Below are 11,148 nucleotides of genomic sequence, written 5' to 3'. Positions count from 1 at the left end.
GTCCATCCTAAAGGAGCTCGGTCCTGAGTGTTCATTGGAAAGACTGTTGTTGAAGCTGAAACTCCAACACTTTGGCTACCTGATGCGAAGAGCTGACTCATTTGAAAAGACCCACATGTACCCCAATGTTCATCGCAGCACTGTTTATAATAGCCAGGACATGGAAACAACCTAGATGTCCATCAGCAGATGAATGGATAAGAAAGCTGTTGGTACATATACACAATGGAGTATTACTCAGCTGTTAAAAAGAATTCATTTGAATCAGTTCTGATGAGATGGATGAAACTGGAGCCGATTATACAGAGTGAAGTAAGCCAGAAAGAAAAACACCAATACAGTATACTAACACATATATATGGAATTGAGAAAGACGGCAATGACAACCCTGTATGCAAGACAGGAAAAAAGACACAGATGTGTATAACAGACTTGTGGACTCAGAGGGAGAGGGAGAGGGTGGGATGATTTGGGAGAATGGCATTCTAACATGTATACTATCATGTAAGAATTGAATCGCCAGTCTATGTCTGACGCAGGATACAGCATGCTTGGGGCTGGTGCATGGGGATGACCCAGAGAGATGTTATGGGGAGGGAGGTGGGAGGGGGGTTCATGTTTGGGAACACATGTAAGAATTAAAGATTTTAAAATTTAAAAAATAAAAAACTAAAAAAAAAAAAATAAAGATGCTAAATAAAAAAAAAAAGAAAAGAAAAGACCCTGATGCTGGGAAAGATTGAAGCCAGGAGGAGAAGGGGAACACAGAGGATGAGATGGTTGGATGGCATCACCAACTCAATGGACATAAATTTGAGTAAACTCTGGGAGTTGTTGATGGACAGGGAGGCTTGAGGTGCTGTGGTCCATGGTGTTGTTGTACCCAAGTTGCAAAATCTCCCAGTGACCACCAGGGAGCCTGTATCCGATGCAAAAGCAAGAAAGTTTTTATTACCAAGCTCGAGCTGGGGTTCCCACCGGCACTGATGCAGCGGCTATAGGGAGGGAGCTCCGAGTTTTGGGTTACACTGCTTATATAGGGAATATTCAGGTGAAAGGGTAACAAAGGGGGTGTTCAGGCTGAAGGATTACTGATTGTTACCCTCTTCTATAGGGTTGTGTGTGGATTTCTGATTGGATTTATTCACTTACACGGTGAATCATTATTTCACAAAGGTAAATCATCACTTCCAAGGTAAATCACAAATGTAAATCATTACTTCCAAGGTAAATCACAAATCCTTGAACTTAGAGTCAGGAGGTTTAACCTAAGGGCTGATTGGCTCGCGCAGTGGGGAGGCAATATCCAAAGTCTAAGTCTGTTTGCCCGGAACCTTTACAAAACGGAGTTTTTTTACAAGATGGAATAGTTTAGGCTCTTCAGTGTCACAAAGAGTCGGACACGACTGAGTGACTGAACAGAACTGAGTAGCTATATAACATGCGGCTAAAGACTAGCAGGGGGCACTTTTTCTGCCCTCTTCTGATATCTATGTCAGAAGCTTTGTCTATCTCTTTTATACTTTAGTAAAACTTTATCACACAAAAGCTCTGAGCAATCTAGCCTCATCACTGGCCCTGGATTGAATTCCTCTCCTCCAGAGGCCAAGAATTCCGGCATCCTCCATGGCTCAGCAACAACCATTCAATATCAGTCCTGCATTTCAGCCCTTATCCCAATGTAGGGGTTTTCATTTCCCTTTCCTCATCTCATCATGAAAGGTTTTTGCTGAACGACAGAAAGACACCAGGATTCTTGGTGTTATATAGTTATATGTTATTAAGTCACTAGCAGTCTGTTAATGAAAGAAAGGAATGTCTTAAAAGTCAGAATGGCACCAGGCCCCTCATCCATAAGATGCATTTTGGGATAATCTTGGCACCAGACAATTCATCCCAGGCCATAAAATGATTAACTTGAACCTTGTAGAAGGGCAGATTACCAAACAAATAGTTTCATTTACATACATTAGGGGAACAATATCTGAGTATAACATACTGGTTTGTCAAGCAGGTTCTGAGCCATTAGAGGGAACGGACTTGAAGACAGAGTTTGCGGTAAATGCATAGTACATTAACATAGCTTAAGACAAACATTTCCATAAGAAAAATGCATTGGTTAACTCAAGGTTTGAGAATAGTTAACTTCAGGTGAAACCAAGTGTCATTATGGCAATACAGTATCTTAAGAGAAACTTCTTTTTAAATTTGTATAGAGAAGGAAAAGATATCACTAGTTCGTTTCCTCCTGCTGCTTAAGAGAGATAAAAATGTCTGACACTTGCAGGCTATTTCCTCCGTTTGGAGACCCTTGGCCTTCCTGCCTGTTACCCTCTCAATCAAGAGAAGTTGATGAACTGGTACTGATACAAACGTGTTACTCCCAAGCAGCTGTATCACAGTCATATCTTGATCCCTCAAATTCCATCATCTAAAAGTGGAAACAATGTGGTAAAATTGGCAAGTTGTACATATCAAGTCAGGGGAGGAGCCCAGACTGGATTCAGGAAACCTGGAAATGTTTTTACCCCATCTTGACCTATCTTCATTTATAGTGTTATTCACTCGCTCAGTCATGTCCAACTCTTTGTGACCCCATGGACTGCATCACGCCAGACTCCTCTTTCCTCCACTATCTCCCAGAGTTTGCTTAAATCCATGTCCATTGAGTCAGTGACGTTATCTACAAAACTCATTGGATTTCTAAGATGGCAGAGGAATAGGTGGACGTGGAATACATCTCTCCCCATGGATACATCAGGAATACACCTTCAGACACAGAAGTGCTTGCAGAACACCAGCTGAGAGCAGGCAGGTGTACCTGACCACCGGAAAAGAATATATAGAACCACACAAGACTCAGTAGGTCAAAGAAACTAGGGGGGGGAAATAGGAGTGTTAGTAAGACTGGATCTGCCCTTGGAGGGTGGGGGAACTGAAGCAGGGGTCCAGTCCCCACATTGGAAGAATTGTCTGGGTCAGAGAAGAAACAGTTGAGGCTGAAAGTTAAAGAGCTGATTTGTGATAGCCTAAATGGAGTGAGAATCACACAGAAAATTCTTGCCGCAGCCATACATACCCCAGACAGGGATGTGGGTCCCCTAGAAGGCACAGAGGCTGGGAGCTGTAGCGTAGGGATTGTGGAGCAATTCCAGGGCAAGAGCTGCTGTTGACTGCTGGGAGGTGGCCCAAGGGGATATGAGGGAGGAGGTTGTTGTGGGAAATGTCTGTGGAGGAAAGCCAGGCAGCCATGGAAGCAAGGTGATACTACTGAGTCATATGCAGGGGGAGGGAGCCTTCACCATAGCCTCTCTCTCCCTGCATGTCAGCACCAGCAGCTGAACAATAGAGAGGCTGGCCCTTCAAGCACCTGACTTGCAGAACAGCAGAGTAGGACCCTAGCCAGGGGGACCCCTTAATGTGCCAGATGCACCAAACAACAGAGAAGGACTCCAGGCAAGGGAACCCTCTAAGTGCCTGAACAGGCAGAATAATGCAGAAAGGCTAGCCAAAGAGGGCTTCTGATCGCCAGCAGCCAGTGTGTGTGTTAGTCGCTCAGTCGTGTCCAACTCTTTGCAACCCCATGGACTGTATGTAGCCTGCCAGACTCCTCTGTCCATGGGATTCTCCAGGCAAGAATACTGGAATGGGTTGCCATTCCCTTCTCCAAAGTCAGAAAGAAATATAAATATCATATACTAATGCATGTATACAGGATCTAGAAAGATGGCACCAAAGAATTTATTTGCAGGGCAGCAAGGGAGAAACAGACATAGAGAACATACTTATGGACACAGAGAGAGAGGAGGAGAGGGTGAGATGTATGGAGAGAGTAACATGGAAACTTATATAATCATATGTAAAATAGATAGCCAATGGGAATTTGCTGTAGGTCTCATGGAATTCAAACAAGGTCTCTGTATCAACCCAAATGGGTGGGACGGGGAGGGAAATGGGAGGGAGGTTCAAGAAGGAGGGCACATATGTACACCTATGGCTGATTCATGTTGATGTTCCACAGCAAACAACAAAATTCTGTAAAGCAATTATCCTTCAATTAAAAAATTAATAAAAAAATTTTAAAACCTCATTCTTTGCCACCTCCTTCTCCTTTTGCCTTCAGTCTTTTTCAGCATCATGGTCTTTTCCAATCAGTCAGCTTTTCAAATCAGATAGCCAAAGTATTGGAGCTTCAGCATCAGTCCTTCCAATGAATATTCAGGGTTGATTTCCTTTAGGATTGACTGGTTTGATCTTCTGCAGTCCAAGGGACTCTCAAGAATCTTCTCCAACACCACAGTTTGAAAACATCTGTTCTTCTGTGCTTGGCCTTCTTTATGGTCCAACACTCACATCCGTACTTGATACTGGAAAAGCCATAGCTTTGGCTATATGGACCTTTGTTGGCAAAGTGATGTCTCTGCTTTTTAATATGCTGTCTAGGTTAATCATAGCTTTATTTTCAAGGAACAGGCACCTTTTATTTCATGGCTGCAGTCCTCCGTGATTTTGGAGCCCAAGCAACCATTACTGCTTCTACTTTTCCCCCTTCTATTTGTCATGAAGTGATGGGACCAGATGCCATGATCTAAGTTTTTTTAATGTTGAGTTTCAAGCCAGCTTTTTCACTCTCCTCTTTCACCCTCATCAAGAGGTTCTTTAGTTCCTCTTCACTTTATCCCATTAGAGTGGTATCATATGCATATCTAAGGTTGTTGATATTTCTCTCAGCAGTCTTGATTCCAGCTTGTGACTCATCCAGTCCAGCATTTTGTATGATGTACTCTGCATATAAGTTAAATAAGCAAGGTGACCAATATATAGCCTTGTCGTACTCCTTTCCTAATTTTGAACCATGGGACATTGTCACATGTCAGGTTCTGTTACTTCTTGGCTCGCATACAAGGTTCTCAGGAGACAGGTAAAGTGGTCTGGTACTCCCATCTCTTTAAGAATTTTCCACAGTTTGTTTTGATCCACACAGTCAAAGGTTTTCTCATAGTCAACGAAACAGAAGTAGATGTTTTTCTGGAACTCCCTTGCTTTCTCCATAATCCAATGAAGGTTGGCAATTTGATCTCTGGTTCCTCTGCCTCTTCAAAACCCAGCTTATACATCTGGAAGTTCTCCATTCAAGTATTGCTGAAGTCTAGCTTGAAGGTCACTTAATATTCTTGTCTCTACCACTAGATGTCAGCAAATCCTAGAAAAGGATGGGCCTTTCAGGGTGTGGGTTTGGGGTGTGTTTATTTCTATTTTCTTTCTGTTTTAATGTATTATCCAAATGTTCTACTGAAAGAGTATCGCTTAAATTCTAGGGGAAATAAAATTAATTTTACGCATTCAGGCACTTACTAGCGGTGAGCACCATATCCTCTTTGTTACACAGCAAAATAATACCATTCATCACTACTTTCAAGCTATCAGTCGATATCTTACTTCTGTAAAGTTTTAGTTGCTCAGTTGTGTCCATTTCTTTGTGACTCCATGGACTGTAGCCCTCCAGGCTCCTCTGTCCATGGAATTCTCCAGGCAACAATACTGGAGTGGGTTGCCATGCCCTCCTCCAGGGGATCTTCCCAACCCAGGGATTGAACCCATGTCTCCTGCATTCTGGGCAGATTCTTCACTGTCTGAGCCACCAAGGAAGCCAAACCCAACATCTTTCCCAAAGACAAGACTGGTTCTCACTCTCCCAAGACTCTGTTTCCACATCTTTAAAATGAGGATAGCAATTCTCCCCCAAAGGGTTCATCGCAGTATGTAATGCTGCCATGTAGGTGCTAGAGCCAGATCAGTTCAGTTGCTCAGTCGTGTCCGACTCTTTGCGACCCCACGCACTACAGCACACCAGGCCTCCCTGTATATCACCAACTCCCGGAGTTCACTCAAACTCACATCCATTGAGTCAGTGATGCCATCCAACCATCTCATCCTCCGTTGTCCCCTTCTCCTCTTGCCTTCGATCTTTCCCAGCATCAGGGTCTTTTCCAGCGAGTCAGTTCTTTGCATCAGGTGGCCAAAGTATTGGAGTTTCAGCTTCAACAACAGTCCTTCCAATGAATATTCAGGACTGATTTCCTTTAGCATGGACTGACTGGATCTCCTTGCAGTCCAAGGGACTCTCAAGAGTCTTCTCCAACACCACACTTCAAAAGCATCAATTTTTCGCCGCTCAGCTTTCTTTATAGTCCAACTCTCACATCCATACATGACTACTGGAAAAACCATAACCTTGACTAGATGGACCTTTGTTGGCAAAGTAATGTCTCTGCTTTTTAATACGCTGTCTAGGTTGGTCAAAACTTTCCTTCCAACGAGTAAGCATCTTTTAATTTCATGGTTGCAATCACCATCTGCAGTGATTTTGGAACCCAAGAAAATAAAGTCTGACACTGTTTCCACTGTTTCTCCATCTACTTGCCATGAAATGATGGGACCAGATGCCATGATCTTAGTTTTCTGAACGTTGAGTTTTAAGCCAACTTTTTCACTTTCCTCTTTCACTTTCATCAAGAGGCTCTTTAGTTCTTCTTCACTTTCTGACACAAGGGTGGTGTCATCTGCATATATGAGGTTATTGATATTTCTCCCGGCAATCTTGATTCAAGCTTGTGCTTCCTCCAGCCCAGCGTTTCTCATGATGTACTCTGCATATAAGTTAAATAAGCAAGGTGACAACATACAGCCTTGATGTACTCCTCTTCCTATTTGGAACCAGTCTTAGAGATACCAATGGAAGATTTCATGCAAAGATCGGCTCAACAAAGGATAGAAATGGTATGAACCTAACAGAAGCAGAAGATATTAAGAAGAGGTGGCAAGAATACACAGATGAATATACAAAAAAAGATCTTCACAACCGAGATAATCACGATGGTGTGATCACTCACCTAGAGCCAGGCATCCTGGAATGTGAAGTCAAGTGGGCCTTAGGAAGCATCACTATGAACAAAGCTAGCGGAGGTGATGGAATTCCAGTTGAGCTATTTCATAGCTAAAAGACGATGCTGTGAAAGTGCTGCACTCAATATGCCAGCAAATTTGGAAAATTCAGCAGTGGCCACAGGACTGGAAAATGTCAGCTTCCATTCCAATCCCAAAGAAAGGCAATGCCAAAGAATGCTCAAACTACCACGCAACTGCACTCGTCTCACACGCTAGTAAAGTGATGCTCAAAATTCTCCAAGCCAGGCTTCAACAATACGTGAATCGTGAACTTCCAGATGTTCAAGCTGGTTTTAGAAAAGGCAGAGGAACCAGAGATCAAATTGCCAACATCCGCTGGATCATGGAAAAAGCAAGAGAGTTCCAGAAAAACATCTATTTCTGTTTTATTGACTATGCCAAAGCCTTTGACTGTGTGGATCACAGTAAACTGTGGAAAATTCTGAAAGAGATGGGAATACCAGACCACCTGACCTGCCTCTTGAGAAATCTATATGCAGGTCAGGAAGCAACTGTTGGAACTGGGTATGGAACAACAGACTGGTTCCAAACAGGAAAAGGAGTACGTCAAGCCTGTAAATTGTCACTGTGCTAGAGCCAAGTTCTGTTCAAATCAATCCCCACCCAGTTCAAGAGATACACAGTAAACACAGGAGTCCTTTAGGGAGTAGCCCACAGTGCAGTTTTCCCAGAACACAGAGCAGTTGGGAGACAAAACTGGAAACTTAGTCTGGATTCATGGGGTGGAGAGTGTAAGCTGGGGAAGGGAGTTTGAAGTTCTCTTTGTAGGTAGTAAATTGCTTCTGAGAGTGTTTGTTTAATGATATCAGGGTCCACTTCAGGGAAACTACTATGGGCAGCTGTATGTGAAGTGGCTTGGGGAGAGGCAGGTGGATGGTTTAGGAAGCCATTACAGTGCTATGATACACTGGGGGCTTAAACTACCTGCTTTCTACCCAGGAGACCCTCTCTACAGTGTGGCCAGGTCAGCAGACCTTGATGAAAACAGGGGGGGGGCAGGGCAAGAGAGGTTGATAGATCTATGAATAACACATATATGAAACTAAATTGATATTCTTTTGGTCTTTTTACATAAAAAATCTTTCAAGCCCAATTTCAAGAACTGCTTGAATATGAACTGCTTAATAAGCACTTAAAAATAACATTTTGTTTACTCTAAAAAATGCCTTTTCATTAAAAAAAAAAAAACAGAAAAATATGAAGGTAGATGCCACCTAGTAATCAGAATCAGAGTTGCAATTCTGAATATCTGGGCTTTGAGATTGAGAGGAAGGGGAGGAAAGAATGGAGGGACTTGGCCTTGGCCTTGGCCTCAGCTAGGTCTTTCCAGAATTTACCACCCACTGGCAGCAATCTCTCTGAATACAAGACATTTAGAGTTCTCTAAGCCCTAAAACTAGACATCAACCTCCTATGTGAGTATAAGAGAAAGCTGCATGTGTGAAGATGTTTGAGCCATAGAAACAAATACATACACAGATATACCAGCAAATCAGATGCTTTAATCTACAATTTTCTTAACAAACCAGAATGTTGTGAACACATTTCCAAAATAAAACCTATGTGTACATAATTTTTGTCAGATGGGTTACATATTTTGGCTCCTTATTAATTTTTATCTTAATAAATTTTCCTGAGTATAAATTTCAAACAGTATAAAAATGTATATGTGTAAATTGAAATCATCCTGTAGTCTCATATGCCTGAACCTCAGTCCTTGACCCAAAGATATTCACTGAAAATAGACGGATGACTATTCTTCATGTGTATTTCTCTGTATATAATATATTAATGCATAATTACATACAATCAAATATTTACATTAAAATATACTAAAATGCACATATTCTTCAAAATTATGTATATTCTTCTGCATTTTGCCTATTTCACTAATATGAGTTCTATGATTTGCTAATGTTTATTGGGGCCTCCCTGCTGGCTTACATGGTAAAGAATCTGCCTGCAACGCAGGAATGAACAGTGAAAGTGTTAGTCACAGAGTCGTGTCCAACTCTTTGTGATCCCATGGACTGTAGACCTCCAGCCTCTTCTGTCCATGGAATTCTCCAGGCAAGAATGCTGGAGTGGTAGCCATTCCCTTCTCCAGGGGATCTTCCCGACCCAGGGATCAAACCCCGGTCTCCCACATTGCAGGCAGATTCTTTACAATCTGAACCACCATCAGGAACCTGGGCACAATTATTGGTTCTTTAGTGAATTTTCTGTTGACAGCATTGACTCACCTGTCTGTTGATTAGTAAGTCTACCTAACATACCAGAAATGTAAATTCCATAGAGTTTGAAAATATTTTCTCTCTACTTTTCTCAAACTGTTACTTTTTTCCTACCATTCTGTTTTACATTTTTCAATATTATTAAAATTATACAGTTATGTAAATATAAAATTATTCAAAATAAAGTTTATTTTAAAACTAAATAGTAAATCACACCCATTAGTATAGCTATTACATTTCTTAAAACAGAAAATAACAAGTGTTGGTGAGAACGTGGAGAAATTGGAACTTTGTGCATTGCTGGTGGGAATGTAAAATGGTGCAGCTATTGTAACAGTTTGGAAATTCCTCAAAAAATGAAAAATAGAATTACAATATGATCTAGAAGTCTCACATATAGGTACATACCCAAAACAAATGAAAGCAGGGACTTGAACAAATATTTGTGCATTAATGTTCATAGCAGTATTATTCACACCTACAAGATTTACTCCTCATCAAATTTTAATCAGGTTCCTCTGAACTTTTGCCTCAACTAGGTCGCAACCTTTGAACTCTTGAGTTCATCTTTGAATAGCCTAATTTTTAGCAAAAATCCTGCTAAGTCAATTTAGCAAGAATCCCCACCCTCAATATCTGATCACTGTGGCCTACCTTCAGCAACAACACTGGTCAGGTCGGTTTAATCAGAATCCGCACCGCCCCCGCCCCCAATCCTTATCCCTGATGTTTCTGCTTTGGTTTTCCATCCACTGACTGTCCAATCTGCTCCTTGGCTATGAACCTGTATTTCCCCATGTTGTACTGAGAACTGAACTCAGTTATAATCTGAGGTCTCTTTACTCTTATTACAATAGTTTCTGAATAAAATCTGTTCTAACACTTTAACTACTGTTAACTAAATACAGCTCTGGTTTTAACAGCAGTAGCCAAAAAACGGAAACAACTCAAATGCCTACCAGTGTATGACTATCTTACGGTGGAATCTTATGCATGTGTGCTAAGTTGCTTCAGATGTGTCCAACTCTTTGTGACCCCATGGACTGTAGTCCTCTAGGCTCCTTTGTCCATGGGATTCTCCAGGCAAGAATACTGGAGTGGGTTGCCATGCCCTCCTCCAGGGGATCATTCTGATCCAGGAATCAAACTCGTGTCTCCTGTAGCTCTTGTGTTGCAGGCAGATTCTTTTACCTCTGAGCCACCAGGGAGGCCCCATGGTGGAATATTATTCAGCCTTAAAAAGAACTGAAAATTTGATACATGCCAAATGAAAGAAGACACACACACACATACCCCCCAAATACTGTATGAGTCCACTTCCATGAGGCACCTGGAGTATTCAAATTCATAGAAACAGAAAGCAGAACAGTGACTGCCAAGGCTGACGGAAACAGAAAAGTATTGTTTCATGAGCACAGAACAAGATGAAAAGAGTTCTGGAAATGGATGCTGATGATGGTTGTACAATAATCTAAATGTACTAGATAACACTAAACTTCACTTAAAAAGGATTATAATGGTAAATATTATGTATATTTTACAAACAAATAAATAATACAGTCCATTGTAATAGAAATTGTGCAATACACTGGGGAGTATCAAGCACCAGCCCCTAGGGAGAGTAGAGCACTCAGAGCCCCGGCAGCTTCAAAACACAAAGGAAAAGCTTTACAGTGATTCCAGGCTTCAGTATTTATCTCTGTTAACCCAGCCCACACTCAAGTATAGGGATTACTCATGCACATGCATGAAAACTGGGAGGCGTGGCTCATGAGTGCCATCTTTTTTTTCACTGAATATATATATTGTCTTTACCACTGAGCCACCAGAGAAGCCCACCTCTATCCAGAGTCACTATCAAATCTTGTTTTGTTTTGAAAATGGTTAAGCTAAGCAATTAGTTCTTTCTCACATTCATGGTCCTTTAATATGTCTTCCTAGGTTT

The sequence above is a fragment of the Ovis canadensis genome, chromosome X (assembly GCF_042477335.2).
Source record: "Ovis canadensis isolate MfBH-ARS-UI-01 breed Bighorn chromosome X, ARS-UI_OviCan_v2, whole genome shotgun sequence".
Lineage (NCBI taxonomy): Eukaryota > Metazoa > Chordata > Mammalia > Artiodactyla > Bovidae > Ovis > Ovis canadensis.
Note: the sequence above shows the minus strand (reverse complement) of the source record.